This window comes from Phaenicophaeus curvirostris, chromosome 1 (assembly GCF_032191515.1).
Source record: "Phaenicophaeus curvirostris isolate KB17595 chromosome 1, BPBGC_Pcur_1.0, whole genome shotgun sequence".
NCBI classification, from domain to species: domain Eukaryota; kingdom Metazoa; phylum Chordata; class Aves; order Cuculiformes; family Cuculidae; genus Phaenicophaeus; species Phaenicophaeus curvirostris.
In genome coordinates this window covers 177,443,728-177,459,566 of record NC_091392.1, presented here as the reverse complement: position 1 = coordinate 177,459,566, position 15,839 = coordinate 177,443,728, and the positions used below count along the sequence as shown (strand labels likewise).

The 15,839-nt window shown below is 42.2% G+C and overlaps 1 protein-coding gene across 6 annotated transcripts in view; it reads left to right on the top strand.

Annotated features, from left to right (window-relative positions):
- The window catches only part of ENOX1 (ecto-NOX disulfide-thiol exchanger 1), a 297,335-nt gene that overhangs the window by 28,916 nt on the left and 252,580 nt on the right, over positions 1-15,839 (top strand). For all 6 annotated transcript variants that reach the window (XM_069880861.1, XM_069880902.1, XM_069880891.1 and 3 more), the window contains exon 2: positions 11,549-11,626. The gene's annotated coding sequence lies outside the window, so the exon portion shown is untranslated. The remainder of the gene's footprint in view (positions 1-11,548; positions 11,627-15,839) is intronic.

The following is a 15,839-nucleotide window of genomic DNA, read 5'->3' as shown; positions in this document are numbered from 1 at the left end:
AAAGCCTTTTTTCCAATGCAGAAACAACCATTCTGGCTCAAGTGCAGTCCTTAGCCTGACTCTTGTTCACACACTGTCTAGTCCACACCCAGCTGTGTGCTGTTTTGTGCCAAAGCTTGCTGACCCAGCCATCACTTGAAAACTTGTAGCAAACATCATCAAAATATGTTTCTAAAGAGTACAGTGATTTTTCTGAGAGACTTCATGTCCTCTTCTGCACTTAAAGCACTATACGTATGTGGTGGTGCTATTGACAGATAGACTAGTGTTTTTTAACAAGTCGATTTTTAAGGTGGAAGATTCCAGGTGAGCAAAACAAAAGAGATTTTCTTCCTGTTCTAATTCCTGTGGGATATACACCTGGATGTCTAAAGAAACAGCATGAGTTTCAAACCTTTACCTGAAATGACCTTTGCAGATAGTTGTCTTTGCAAGCTTGTAATCTAGTATGTGTAAGGATTTTTTTTAACTAATTGCCAAAATGGACTCAGGCTTTCTCTGTGACCCCCTATGAAAAACCCTCACTAATTTTTGTAAAAGTTTCTGCTTTAAAAACCTAAATTGAAATATTTCAGTCTAACTGCAGGGCATGTATGAAAGCAGAAGATTGTAGTTCAACGCAGTGCCCCATTTGTACTTTTACATCGTATGCTGCCATTCATGCAGACCACCCTTGTTCTTGGAAATACTTCCTGAGACATTTCTTCCCTCACTAATCTCTTCCTTTTTTGTTCTTTAATGTGCATGTGTACTTGCAAACACTGAAGTTGAACTATGCAAATGGCTGTTCTTTGAAAGTATGACTCTTAGGACTAGGCTGCTGAAAAGCGTGTCTCCGTATTTTCCAGAGGTTTGTACTTACACAAACTTCAGTATAAAAGCTGTCTGTGCATGCAGCTTTTCCATTATTCTGTTTTTATTTCCATTATTAGCTCATGGCACAGATGCTTTAGCGATGAGCATATTATAAATGCACATACAAGTCACTTGCAGGCACAGGAGGAATTTATTTTCTTCAAAACATAACCTTAATTTGCGTGGCTGTAGTTGCTCGAGTGCAGACACTTTGCATTTTTAGTGTTTGAGCAAGAACAAGTGCTTTAAGAATATTTTCATGTCATATATAGACTCTTGCTGCTCTTTGGTGTTCAGAGGACACTGGCTGGTTTTGCAGAAACTTTCCACGTGCAAGGCTATAGAGATGTGAAAGGATGCCATTAAGATTCTCTCTTGGACTCACAGAATCACAGAATAACCAGGTTGGAAGAGACCCACCGGATCATCGAGTCCAACCATTCCTATCAAACACTAAACCATGCTCCTCAGCACCTTGTCCACCCGTGCCTTAAACACCTCCAGGGAAGGTGACTCAACCATCTCCCTGGGCAGCCTCTGCCAGTGCCCAATGACCCTTTCTGTGAAGAATTTTTTCCTAATGTCCAGCCTAAACCTCCCCCGGCGGAGCCCGAGGCCATTCCCTCCCGTCCTGTCCCCTGCCACCCGGGAGAAGAGGCCAGCACTCTCCTCTCCACAACCTCCCCTCAGGTAGTCGTAGAGAGCAATGAGGTCTCCCCTCAGCCTCCTCTTCTCGAGGATAAACAACCCCAGCTCTCCCAGCCGCCCCCCACAAGACCTGCTCTCCAGCCCCCTCACCAGCTTGGTTGCTCGTCTCTGGACTTGTTCCAGAGCCTCAACATCCTTCCTGTGGTGAGGGGCCCAGAACTGAACACAGCACCCGAGGAGCGGTCCCACCAGTGCCGAGTACAGAGGGAGAATAACCTCCCTGGACCTGCTGGTCATGCCATTTCTGATACAAGCCAAGATGCCATTGGCCTTCTTGGCCACCTGGGCACACTGCTGGCTCATATTCAGTCGGCTGTCAACCAACACCCCCAGGTCCCCCCTCTCCAGGCAGCTTTCTAGACAGACTTCTCCCAGTCTGTAGCATTGCACAGGGCTGCTGTGCCCCAAGTGCAGGACCCGGCACCTGGCCTTGCCAAACCCCACGCCATTGGTCTCAGCCCAGCGGTCCAGCCTGTTCAGATCCCTTTGCAGAGCCTCCCTACCCCCCAGCAGATCAACACCTCTACCCAGCCTAGTGTTGTCCGCAAACCCGCCAAGGGTGCACTCAATGCCTTCATCCAGGTCATTGATAAAGACATTGAACAGGGCTGGACCCAGCACTGAGCCCTGGGGAACCCCACTTGTCACTGTCCTCCAGCTGGATTTCACACCATTTCCCACCACTCTCTGGGCCCGGCCAGCCAACCAGTTTTCCACCCAGGAGAGTGTGCGCCTGTCCAGGCCAGAGGCTGACAGTCTCTCAAGCAGAATGCTGTGAGAAACCGTGTCAAAGGCTCTACCAAAGTCCAGGAAGACCACATCCACAGCCCCACGCCCCGTCCAGCAGCCGAGCCACCCCGTCACAGAAGGCAACCAGGCCAGTCCGGCAAGACCCGCTCCCCGTGAACCCACACAGACTGGGCCCGATCACCCAGCCCCCCTGCACGTGCCTCATGACAGCACTCAAGATCACCTGCTCCATGACCCTCCCCGGCACCGAGGCCAGACCGACAGGCCTGCAGTTTCCTGGGTCCTCCCTGCGACCCTTCTTGTAGATGGGACCCTTCTTGTAGATGGAAGATGGAAGATACCCTTTAATACATGAGTGCAGAGTTTTTTCGGGGGGATTGTTTATTTCATTCAAGTTATTCTTCACTGAAAGCTTTTTGCCACTAGTTGCAGATTCCAAAGTCAGTGGTCACAAGGCAAAGGCACATCCAAAACGTAACAGATCTTAATTATACTTTTATTTCTTAATGTCTCTGTCAGACTGATTTCTGCCTAAGGAACAGCTTGTTAAACTGGAAGTGAGCAGGCCAGTGATGTGGGTAAGGAAAGTTTTCAGAAAAATAATGATCCTTCTTTCTGTTAAGGGCATCTGCCTTCTCATTACTGTGATGGCCTGGAGTCGCAGAATCCCTCAAGTGTCCTCGCTGACTCTTACTGATAGATAGCCAGAAAGACTCTTCTCATCTCAAGCAGAACGTGTTGTATAGCATCGTTGGCACACATACCCCCTCCAGGCTTAATTATGTGACACTTAATGACTGGGAGTGAAAGTGGAGTCCAGCAAGAAGCTCCAGCAAATCTGCGTCCCGACAGTTTATCTAGTAAGAATTAACCTCTGAGAACCCCCAGAACGATTGCTCATTCCTCTGATCTGTAATCCAAAACATAATGTATTTCCAAATTCTCTGCTCTAAATAGTTTAAGACAGCAGTTTTCAACCTTATTTGTGTTGTTAACCTCTTCCAACAACAAAAAAATCACTTTGTGGTCCCAGTCCCATCAGATTATTTTAAAGAAATACAGACATAGCAAATGCTTATATCCCTGCTGGAAGTATTTTTCAATTATGATTAGTTTATGGACCTTAGTTTTAGAGAGGGCAGTTCAGTCCGAAAGTCCACTTCCTCCTCTGCTCAATACTGATCCACTCTGCATAAAATCGATCCTCTGATACCATCAGTGCACAATTTTTTCTGGATCAAGGACAAGACTTTATTATAAGTAAATCTGTACAAGAAACCAGTATCAAAAGAAGGGACTTTTTGACAGTCTTGTCCACATAGTAAATCCATGTTGGCAGAAAAGTATCAATGACAGAGTATTGCTCATCTGAATAATATCTTAACATATCAACCAGAATTTGTATTTCATGTGCAGATTTCCCAAATCATTACACTGATTGGAAACTTTTGTCAACTGTTCCAGTGCTTTGAGCACTATTCTTGATAGAAGAGCCTCTTTTATTCTTGTTCTTTTCTTCCTTTAATAAAATAAGGAGAAACTAAAGTTTTGCTTTCCATTGCTCTCTATGATCAGCTCTGGATATGGACTCAATTTGTATTGCAGTTTCCACTCTAAAAAACCCATGATAACGCAAAGTTTCCTTTTGTTAATGGTAACAGCATTTGCAGTCCTGATAAAAGCATTTTCCTTCAGGCTGTTATTTTCTCTAGACTTACTGCTGCTACCATGTATCAGGCAGACTTCATGGTCTTAATACTAAAACGGCTCTTTGCTGAGGGAGTTATTGTTCCTCCCACGTGCACATGCGCTATCTTCCTGTTATCTCTTAGAAATTCATTCTTCCTGCTAGTGGTCTCTTTTCTATGTATATGGATGTTGCAGTATTGTGTTCTGGAGATGCAGCTTTGCAGAACAATGAATAATTTTATTCGTAGGATGCTGTTGGTCTGGATGGAAGACACAAATACGATTAGTCTTGATAAAGACTGAATTGATCACAGTACTCTTTTTCCTTTTTCTTTTTAATACTGGGTTACAGAAATGCCTCTGCAGTCAATTAATTTATACCACTTTTGGCCCAGTTTATGTTCTGTTCATGCTAGTGCTATACAACATTTAGAATTATAGAATCATAGAATAGTTAGGGTTGGAAGGGACCTTAAAGATCATCTAGTTACAACTCCCCTGCCATAGGCAGAGACACCTCCCACTAGACCAGGCTGACCAAGGCCCCATCCAACCTGACCTTGAATACTGGAATGTACTGGAAGTCGATATAAGATTTCCTCTATGCTTTCTCTTCTCCAGGCTGAACAAGCCCAGCTCTCTCAGCCTGTCCTCATAGCGAAGGTGCTCCAGCACTCAGATCATCTTTGTAGCCCTCCATTCCAACAGCACCATATCCTTCTTATGTTAGGGATTCCAGAACTGAACACAGTACTCCAGGTGGGGTCTCACAAGAGCAGAGTAGAAGGGAAGAATCATCTCCCTCAACCTGCTGGCTACGCTTCTTTTGATGCAGCCCAGGATACGGTTGGTCTTCTTGGCTGATAATCACTTCCTGCTAAGCTAGGTCCAGCAGGTCCAGGGAGGTTATTCTCCCTCTGTACCTGGCACTGGTGAGACTGCACCTCAAATACTGTGTTCAGTTCTGGGTCCCTCACCACAAGAAGGATGTTGAGGCTCTGGAGCGTGTCCAGAGAAGAGCAACAAAGCTAGTGAAGGGGCTGGAGAACAAGTCTTATGAGGAGCGGCTGAGAGAACTGGGGTTGTTTAGCCACATCCTTGGGGAGGTTGTTCCAATAGTTAATTGCTCTCACTATAAAAACTTATTTCTTCTATCAAGATGGAACCTCTCTCAGTGCAACTTATATACATTGCCATTTGTCTTTTTCATGTGGCTTCTTGTGAAGGGAGAGCCTCCTCTTTGTAGATGCCCTTTAAGTACTGGAATACTGTGATGAAGATCCCCCTAAGCCTTCTCTTCTCCAGGGTGAAGAGAGGCAATGGCTGAATGAAATTCCCCTTCAGAGTTTCATAAACAGTGGCACTGAAAGGGAACAGGTCAAGGTGTCATGAACAGAAGCAGAGAATAAGATCCAGAATTGTACCCTACATTGTATTTCTGAGGCCTTTGAGAGAAACTGGGTACAGAATACGCTGCTGACCTGTGGTTTGTTGTGGACACAGCTAATAGACAAGCAACATGGAATACTGGCGGACTCCTGTCCCCTTGCTTGGGGACAGTAAGCAGGATCCTGCACAAGACACTCACAGCTACGTAGGGCTGCCTGATTTCCTTTACTCCTTGCCCTCTGCCTGCCTGCATTTGATCTCTGGGAACACCCAGGCTGCTGGCAACACAGCAAGGAGGCTTGGAAGTATCGTTGCATTAGCCTTTATTAAAGGCTGTTAGCATTGTGTGCTGCAACATATACCTAGTATTTACTACGTTTTCCACGGGTTGTATGTTACTATCTTGACTGGATTTAAGCCACTTTCTAAACCTTGTCCTTCCTCTTTCGCTCTGGCTGGTTCAAAATCCAGCTATAAAAGTGCTGACCTACAGAGCTCATGAAAGCCAGCTGCAGCCCCCTAGCTCCTTTCTTTCCTATTTCCCTCACTCATTTTTTGGTTGAAGCAGTTTCACTCTCTCTGGTGCTCAAAATGGGAACCGTACTCCTCAGTGCAGACACTTTCTGCCCATGCCATCAGTCACACGAGGGGTTCATGCACCACCTGCACTAGGTAAGGAAAAGAATGACTTGTACCATAAACATGTGCAGTGAAAGTCCATAATTCACTTTTAAAGTCTAGAACATGTTTTACTCAAACAAGTAATTAATTGATTCACCATTTCATTTGTTATGAGCAGTAATTTCAGTAAGACACTGTTCAGCAGTATAAATCCTAGGAAGTCCTTATTTATAAGTCTTACTGTGACATCTTCTGATCACTAAAACACCTCTTTTGCTGGCTGTTTAGTTGTCCTCCAAGTCACAGCTTCCTGAGGAATGGCAAACAAAAGCATTAGACAGCCCATGTAAATAATCTTACTTCCTCATACAGCGAACTGTCCCCAGATTGCTGTTTGTTGATGCCTTCACCCCATAGCCCTCTTCCCGCAGCAGGTCCCTGGATGGAGGTGTCACAGAAAAGTCAACTGTCCAGGGGAATCCTAATCTGGATTGTCCCGGGCAGTAAACATAAGGCTGGCTTCCACCTTCTGGGTGCTGGAGGAGCTGAAAAGGAGCTGTGAACTCCCAGACTTCGTGCTCTGAAAGTCTGTAGAAGAACGGGCAAGGACAGCCACGATATGCAGAGGCTTCCAAAAGCTCAAGTAGACTCTCTACCTCTGCATTGTAGAATTGTGGGTGAAGAAATCCAGAATTTTTGTGATGAAAAACTGAACAATAGCCTTTTGGATAGCATATCTGAATGGTCTAGGCCCATAGGAAAACACTGTTTACTATTTCCCAGCATCTGTCAGAGCTAATTATGAAAAAGTTGTAACTTGAGAGCCTCTGGAAATTGAGGGATGCATGAAATCTTTTTTCTCTGTGTATTTTTCTGGAAAACTAAGTAGGACAGTACGGGGAAATTCTTTCAATTGTCATGGTACTGGTGAAGAAAGATATACTCAGACCAAGAGTCTGGAAACAAAAGGATTTGCTATGAAGAACTGTGCTGTATGAATTAAAGGTAGATAGCAAAGAGCTGTCTACAAGCAAGCCACACTCTCCAATGTCTCCGTCAAGCCCAAGGGAACAGCAGGCCAGGGCATTGAGTGTCTCTGCATGCTCCAAGCCATGTGTCAGCCTGTCAGGGGGCTGGGAATTGCAGGGGTGGAAATGACAGGCTGTCAAGCTGGTCACACTGATTGAGGCAATTTTTGCAATGAACCCGGAATTAAACCTTGTGATCAACAGTTAAACCTTGCAAACCCATGTCAAACAACTCTTTTGTAGTTCATGTGTTTTTTAATGCATTTGTACTGTTAAAAAATTACTCTTATTTGGAAATAAGTCTTAATTTTGAAAGCTTTTTAATTTCTCCCCTTTACATACTGTTCTTGCACTGCAAAAAGGCATCATCAGCTGCTTTTAAAATGTACTCTAAGCCGTATGACTTGCATAACAAATGCTACATTAAGATAATCAGCCTCTTCAGACCAGTAGGTCATGGCACTGAAACTGCCTGTCAATGAAAGCACAAGTTCCTCAGCTTCAGAAATCCTTAAAAGCATACAAAACACACAGAACAGACACACAGACAAATCACCTCCCATTCCTCACTGCTGCCCTGCTGTGGGAAAGGCCTTTCACTATCCTGCATTTCCCTCCAGAGTGAAAGCACATCCACCATTCAATACAAAATTGATAAAGTTATATAGAGCATGTTGAACAAATAATGACATATCCCCAACGGTGAATTTACATCCCCCCCATTCTGTTTAAAATTAATAAAGAAAGACAAAGCACACAAAATCAACATGTGAGAGTATAAAACCCCACACATAGAGTTCACCAAGGCTTGGCACTGAGAGAGAGCTGCCGCGCTGGCGTAAGTGACTCTAAGCATTAGGCAAAGCACATGCTGGAAATGGTTCTTTTTCTCGTCCAGGTTCAGGAGGGCTCCCTGGCAGTGTGCCTGGTGGATTTGTCACTCGGGAGGGGGCATTGCCTGAATTATTCATTGCGTTCACAGCATTCCTGTGCCATCAAGTTCCCTTTACCTTCTTCCTGCAGGTGATATGCAGGATAAAAGATGCTGTTTCCATCAGAGGCTTGTTTGGCTGCATCTCGCCTTCTGTTTGCTTCCCGCCCACCTTCTGCTCTTCCTTCTCCCAAAGACACATTCTGCTGTCATCAGCCTGTGTTTATGAGACTGTAAAAATGTTCTGTGTACTGAACAGCCAACTGAAGGCTTCATTGGCCATGATGATGGCCCAGGGACTACCAGAGCCAGGGAATGCGGATTTATTAATGTGTGCAACGCTGGTCCCCTTCAGCAAATTGTTTTATTTTAAAAATAGATGAAATTCCCTAAAGATTGGCATACGTAAATCTACTTGAGTGGTTACCCAGTCCTGGAGTACCTCTCTATAAACCAGGAGGCATGACATGGGGATCAAATACCAGGAAGATGGGGTCTAGTAGTTGTCTTGCAGCAATTAAAAATAATCCTTTGTACTCAAAACAATCAATAACTTCTTTTTGACTGGCAAATATTACATCTCACCTCCCCCACAAGTGCCAGCCATTGATCTGACTGCAGAAACTTCCCACAACCAAGTGGGAGGAGTTGGAAACAGTCAGTTTTCAAAATGGTTATGACCGCACGTTTCTGAAGGCATTAGATTGTCTTGTATTGCATGTTGCAATTCTTATTGCTGTGATGTTCTGCAGACACTACCAGTTAACCCAAGGTTTGCAGCCAGCTTCTCCACTGGTTAATATGTATTTTATGAGCCCAGAGATGATTATGCGGAGAGTGGAGCTGTGCCAGGAAGAGTTGTTCCTGCTTGTCTTCATCCTTGTCTCTTTTGCCCATGCTTGCAGCAGCTGAAGATGGAGTTTGCTGTACATGTGACAAGAATAAGCAGCCCAAACTGCTGTGTAGCACGATGGCTGGTGTGCAAATTTACAATTGCCTGGGATCAATGTGTCAACCACGTACTAGGCTCCATATATACCAACTCTTCACATTGCCTTTAAGAGAAACTGCATCAGTCTGTGGTCATCTGTAAGAGGTCTGCAAATGGTCGAACCTCAGTGGGCCCTGGGTATGTGGCCAAGCTGCTAAGCTTTTCAGAAGTGTATTTTGTAAACAATGCCTTATAGCTAACTTAAAGGGGAACTGTTGTTTGGATGAGGTGACTGTGTGTTAGGTAGGATGAAAGCCATTCCTGTAGGCGAGTTACCTTTGTCATCCCCTCCTCCCTGGGGAGTCTTCTCTGTGACCTTTGCTATTCTACCAAGGCGCCTCATAAATTATTATTCTTTTTAATGGCACTTAGGCTGTCGCAGTGGCTGCTAGCCTTGAAGATTTGTAGTCTACCCTGTAATTTTGAGCAGAAAAAAAAATGGTTAAGTGACAGAAGAAATATTGTACTTCACGATAAAACTACTTTTGTGTTTCGTTTTCTGCTCAAGTCATTCATATCCCTGTCACTAACCTCATTCGGGTCAAGGGCTTGAGGCAGAGAATGGGCATAATATTTTTGGTCAGGCTGATGCATCTGAATATTACAAACATCTGTAATTTTGAAATTGTAATGAGTGCTGTGTTAAATCCTCAGGCAAGTAATATTTAGGCATAATGGATTACTGAATTTTTCGTTTCTTTTGGCAGTGTAAGCCAATGCTCTTTTGGCTGCTTATTCCACACAGTAATGAACCTGCTTACACTAAGGGAGCTGCTCCTTATGGCTGTAGATTGGATCTCGGATTCTGCAAACTTCATAGGAAAGTCTACAGGCCAAGTAGTTGAAGTAATAAAGAAAAATTAATCAGGCTCACATTAAATATGAAGCATGGAAGGAAACATCTGCAGCACTCAGTGGACGTCTCAGTAACATACTTGCAGGGCTGCTTTGCCAGCTTACATCTGGAGTGGTTCATCAGAAGAGAACAGATGCTAGTGTGAAATAGGTCATCATAGCAGTGGGGCATTAGAACAAAGACATTTCTTTTTTTCTTGCAGTAACAGCTCTTCCTTTTTATTCACACCAATTATGAAAATGTTGGCCAAGTCTGAAATGTGAATGCATGTATTGTGACAGGCCAATACTCTTAAAGGGCATCAAGGTAAAAACTAACCTAACGCAGAAGCTTTGGAGGAGCAATCCTTTTGCAGTACACACTGACTATCCTTTAACAGACATAGTGACTATTTCTTGTTAATATTATGATTTCTTTTTTTTTTCTCCTGCTTTATTTGTTTTAGTAGAGATGTTACTGAATGCCTTCTTGGTGGCAAATGCCAAGAAACAGAGATGCTAATTCATGGGAGTTTCATCAGTCATTTCAAAGGAGAGGTCACATAGATAAGAAAAATGAACAGTACGCAGTATGTGAAGCAGTGACATTCAATGAGTCCTTGTCACTAGCAGCCATTAGCATGCAAGCCTGCTGTTATGTTTCAGTGCTTTATGTGCTTTTCTTGACCAGGCAGGGAGCCTTCAGAGCACTGTAGCAGTTAATACCATACAAGTTATTGTTTCTTTCTTGAATGCCTTATATTTTTAGTACCATTTATATGCTTCTCTGTCCCCTTGTGCATCTGAAATTTTAAAGAGAATCAAAGAATGCATAATTTATATCTGTCCCAGAGGTAATGGAGTGACTCAATGATATCTGTGAAGGGGATGATTTTAAATTTCATGTCTTATGCAAGAGGTGATTTTTATATGAAAACTGCAAAAATTTGCCTTGGGAATACCCAGATAATTATCCTTACAACAACGGGTGTGGATTCCAGGGGGATTATAGCAGAAAGCTTTAGTGTCTTTGTTTATCGTCATTCCTTGTGTATCATGGTTGTCATAATTGAAAACACAGCAACTGATAGAGCTCAGTGAATGCAGCTTGTATTTTGACTTGGAATAGTACATGGAGGAGGTGTGAAATGGCAGGTGTGCTTTGACTCTCTTGAAGAATTCATGTAAGACACAAGGCATTTGTTTACTGCTGCAATTCTTCCCTTCAGTTAAAGGAAAAAACAATTGTTTACTTATGCCGGGCAGAATCCATCAGTAAATGCTTTATTACACCTCATAGTTCCACTAGACTATTTCTGGTTTCATTTACCAAAAGCCTAGAAGTGCCATGGCTAGAAATAACTGTCTGCTTCTTTGATATGCTGTATGTTTGAAAATGCACTTTAAGGTCTCTATTACAGACAGTTCAAAGGGAATATAAATTGGTGCAGTATTCTCTCTTTTTTCTTTTCTTTCCAATCCAGTCCCACATATTCATTGCATTTTTATCAAGACTGTTTTCAATAACAAGTCTTTAAAACCAACTTAGTACTTCATATTTCATTTAACTTGGACTTTGTTATTTCTAAATAATTGTTAGGATCTTGTGGCTTCTGTAGTTTAAATTGTTTAACATCCTCTAAACCAATTCTACACTGACTTTTAGCATTGTGTATCCAAGGAGACAGCTGATCTTATTTGCCTTCCCTTTGGAAGCCCTCTAGTTTTAACTGTTATTTCCACTTCCTGCAGGGTTTGCCATGAGAATTTGTAATGTTCCTTTGGAAATGCCGTGATGGGGCCACTGAGAAGTTACCTTCCTTCATACAGGTCTGTAAACTCTATTGCATTCTGAATATTTCAGCAAGTGGACTCATGCAGATTTGTTAACTTTTTTGCCTCGAGTTCATGCAAACCAAATTAAAATCTAATTTTATTCTGTAAAAACTGTTAAAAATTATTTTTGTTTCCTGCAAAATGTTTAGGTTATAACTCTCTTCTGTTACTGTTGTATAAACGTAGAGTAACTTATTAGTCTTCCCTTTGAAGTGAATGATTGCAGTTTATAGAATTGAACTGCAGGAAGGAATTGGGCCTGTAAGTCATTTTCACCTTGCCGCTATGTCTTTCAGTATGTGTTGAAACGGCATTACCCTAAAAGGCCCTGCGATCGATTGCTTCCATCCAGGTTGCTAATATGTGAGTGGCTGTCCTACAGCTAGAGAGCTGTGTGTGCTTCAAAAAGCACAGTTAGCAAAGGGTCAGCAGAATTACTGGGGCTTTTGGGTCAGGAGGAGCTCAGGTTCATAGAAAGTTTAAGGAAATAAATAAATAAATAAACTTGATATTTAAGAGTCTGTAAAAAAGCAGAATAATAATGGCTCGACTCCTGTAGTGTCAGTATGGCAGGGAATGGTGAGGGGTCTGTACCTAAATGCTATGTCCTTGTCAGACAGAACGATAGTGTTATAAGCACTGTAGCCTGCGATCTCAGTGATTTAGAGGGTAGAAAACACTCCCTTGCATTTCAATATGTTTTTCTATGCAGCTATGTAACAGAGGAAAAAGAGATTTCTAGCTGCTTTCAAAGGTAGTACTGAACAGCATCTTTATAGAAATTGGCTCAGAAAAAGCAATGGGAATCAAATTTTACATCTAGGTGGTGATATCCCGCTATTGGGTCACACTGAGGGTCTGTGGGAGTTGTATCTGTCCCTAAATAATAATTCTTAACAAGATTCATGTTTGGAATATGCTGTTTCATTTGCTTGGTTTACCTGAGAGCACTTTGGGTATTATTGTTTTGGGTTTTTTTTCCGTGTAGTCACTAACTATTCCATTAGTCTGTAGGAATTCTGTAGAGAAAGTGACTTGTAAACCTTAAATAAAAATAAAACCTGGTGGATTTAGATAATGAGGAGTATCCAAAACAACTTTTTATTCGTTCTTGGAAATTATTATCATTTGATAATAGTTTTTAATGCCACTCCAACTTCAAAATTCTTTAGAAAGTGGTTGAACGTAGATGTAAACCTGATACAAGGCTACAGCTTCCTTAAGGAGCAAGAGTCCTAGATCAGACTGGTTGAGATATGGGAGATACAGATCTGATTGTGATGCCTCAGGCCTGTATTGAGTGAAAGCTCTGTGTTCAGAAATAAGTAGCTCTTCAGAGTAATTGCGTAACTGTTGAATGATCTGTGTGGTGCTGAAGTTTTATGCCTGCACTCTTTCTTTCTTTATTGTTGATATCTCTTAGGGCAAAATTTGTGTTTTTCTTTGGTGACGGGAGAAAAAAGTGCAAACACTGAAAGGCATTTAGGATAAAGGGAGAAAACTTGTTGCATGTGTTGGCATTTAGGTTGCAAATCCTTTACTTGCAGCAGAAGCTTTATACGATCTTCCTTTCCAGATCTGTCTATGAGATTTGTTTGAACCATGGCTCATCAAAGATTTCAAAGAGCTACTGCTAGATTTACCAAAGCAAAGTGTGGTTGGGCCTGCGTCCTAGTGAATTTGATACAAATACAATCAACACCTACAATGCAGAGAAAGCTTAGACAAGTAATTTCTCTAGAATACATTTTAAAAGTTTCCTTGTTCACAAGTCTGATTCCTGAAGAACAATGGCTTTTTGATATACATGCAAACTACAACTGTGTTGTTTAAAAAGAGGATAAATACAATATTAATTTGATAGTTGTACATATTAGATATATGTATACTAAGTGGCATAAAGTAGTTTGATATGGCTGTGCTGCACCTTCATTATAATGCAGAAGCAAAGGAAAACCAATTAAATTAAAGGCAAGACATTTCTACTGAAAAGGAGATAAAAGATGTCATTTTCCCTTGGAAAGAATTGCCCCAAGGTATTGTCAAAAGGTATTGCACTGAATGTTTGTAAGAAATAGATATTTACATCAATAAGAAGGCCATCTCAGATATATTTTTCATATCACACAGTAATAAAGCAATTACGCAGCAGCTGTCTGGCTGAAGGCTGAACTCACGGATCCTTGGTCTGTGCTTTGGTTGAGGCTTCTTCTGCAGTTGTGTAGGTTCCACTTCTCTGTAGCATCTAGTATTGACATTGAAAGAAAACAGGATACTGGTCTAGGTAAATAATTTGCCTAATCCAGGTCAGTTTTTTGCATTTATCCTGTGTCTCTTGCTGCAAAATTCATGTAGCTTTTTCTCATAAGCATCTCCTCCTCTTGTACAGTTCTTGTTTTCTTAATCTTTCTTTTATTTCCTGCTTATGATCCCTCACCCATTCTTCAGAGAAGTTTCCTTTTTGCTGACATCTTTGTTAATATGTTGTTGCTTTGTTGGAGTTTTATTTATTGATTGCTGGAGTTTCTTACCTATTTCAATTGGGGTCACTAAATGGTCTCTCCAAACACCTCTCAGGATCTCCTCAACCCTTTGCTCTTGGCATTCCTACATGTCTTAGTTTTAGGGGAAGCAGAGAAAAACAAAGGCAGTGAAAAAGGTTCAGAGCACTGAAAGAGAATGGGCTGCCACATGGGATGGGAAGCCCCTGTCTCCTGTGACTGGGCTTCTCTCCCCTACCCTCCTGTTGCAGCCTCCTGCGCACATGGTTGCCCAGAGCAGAATCCTAGTGGGGTTTTGGTGGAGAGAATGCTATTCTGCTGCATCTTCAGTAATGAAAACATAACTGGCAACATACCAATCTGTTGAAAGTCATGGAAGGGAGGGAGAAAGGAGAGAAGAACTTAGGGAGTGCTCTTTTCCACACGAGTATGTAAGCATGGCAACCATACCTTTGATCTCTGTATGAGTGCTGCACATTGACCTGGAAAGCCCTGCGGCTGCTGTATTAGATACACATGCCTCCCTTAAAGACATGCTGCCAGAGAGGCCAAGCCCTCGATCCCACTGGGCTTTGCTCATGGCTCAGCTCTCCCATCAGAGGCTGCGAGGGCGATGAGGCAGCTGCCTCGCATGTGGTGCGTGGAGGTCTGCGAAGAGGAAGCAGGGGAAGCTGATGCACAGACCAGAACTGCGGAGGCAAACAGGAACATGTTCTCTTTGTATGACTTATATACCAATTACCTGGCTGCAAAAAGGGGAGGGAATGTTACTACCTGGAAACATGCCATGTGTGCATTTGATGCATGTATTTGAATTATTGAACAGATGGAAGCCAAATAGCCTGGTATCTGGAGAAAATCTATAAGCTAGATGCAAAAAGGACACGTGGCAGAGTTAAATGGGAGGATGGGGGAAGTAAATTTCACTAAGTTGCCATGGAGGAACAGTTGTATTTTATTAGAAGAGAAATTAAAACACAACTGTGAGTTCGTAAAGACCTGTGGGGTGTAGGTGCTAAGTGATATAAACACATATATGCATTTTGTTATTTCTGAATGACGATCAGAGGGTCTGTGACCATCCAACTCTATTTTTTTGTTGCCCAAAGCAAGGCAAGGAACAAGTGATTATTAGAAAAACTAAAATCACAATTTACTTTTCTGAATAAGAGCTGTGGTCAGAGCAAGAGTTCTGCAAGAGACTAAAATTAATATGGATGCAGGGAAAACAAACCAACCAATCCAGACAGCAGATGGACCTTCCACTGGCTTTTATGTTTTGAGTTGTTCCCAAGGAGTTTCTAGGAGCAAGTGCTTCCTCTGCTGGAAGAACAGCCCAGAAGCATCCTTAAATGTCGTCTTGTTTAATCATAGCTACTTCCCAGAAGAATGGAAAGCAGATGAGTTCTTCCAGAGCTACACAGCACTTAGGGGTATTTCTGAAATCCAAGTTATGATTTATTTGTTCCATAGGAAGATATTTGGTGCCTTATTTAGAGAGGAGATAGAGAACAGCTGAATATAACTTTCTTTATGGTAATCTGTCAAATATTAGAAAGTAAAATTACTTATGTTATAGTTGATTTCATTTGCTTATATATTTTTCAGAATACTCATTTGTAGATCCCATCCCCAAACCATTTTTTCTATCTTCCTTCCATGTACCTGTATCCTTCTATAACTTCTTAACTCTAACCATTGTTAAC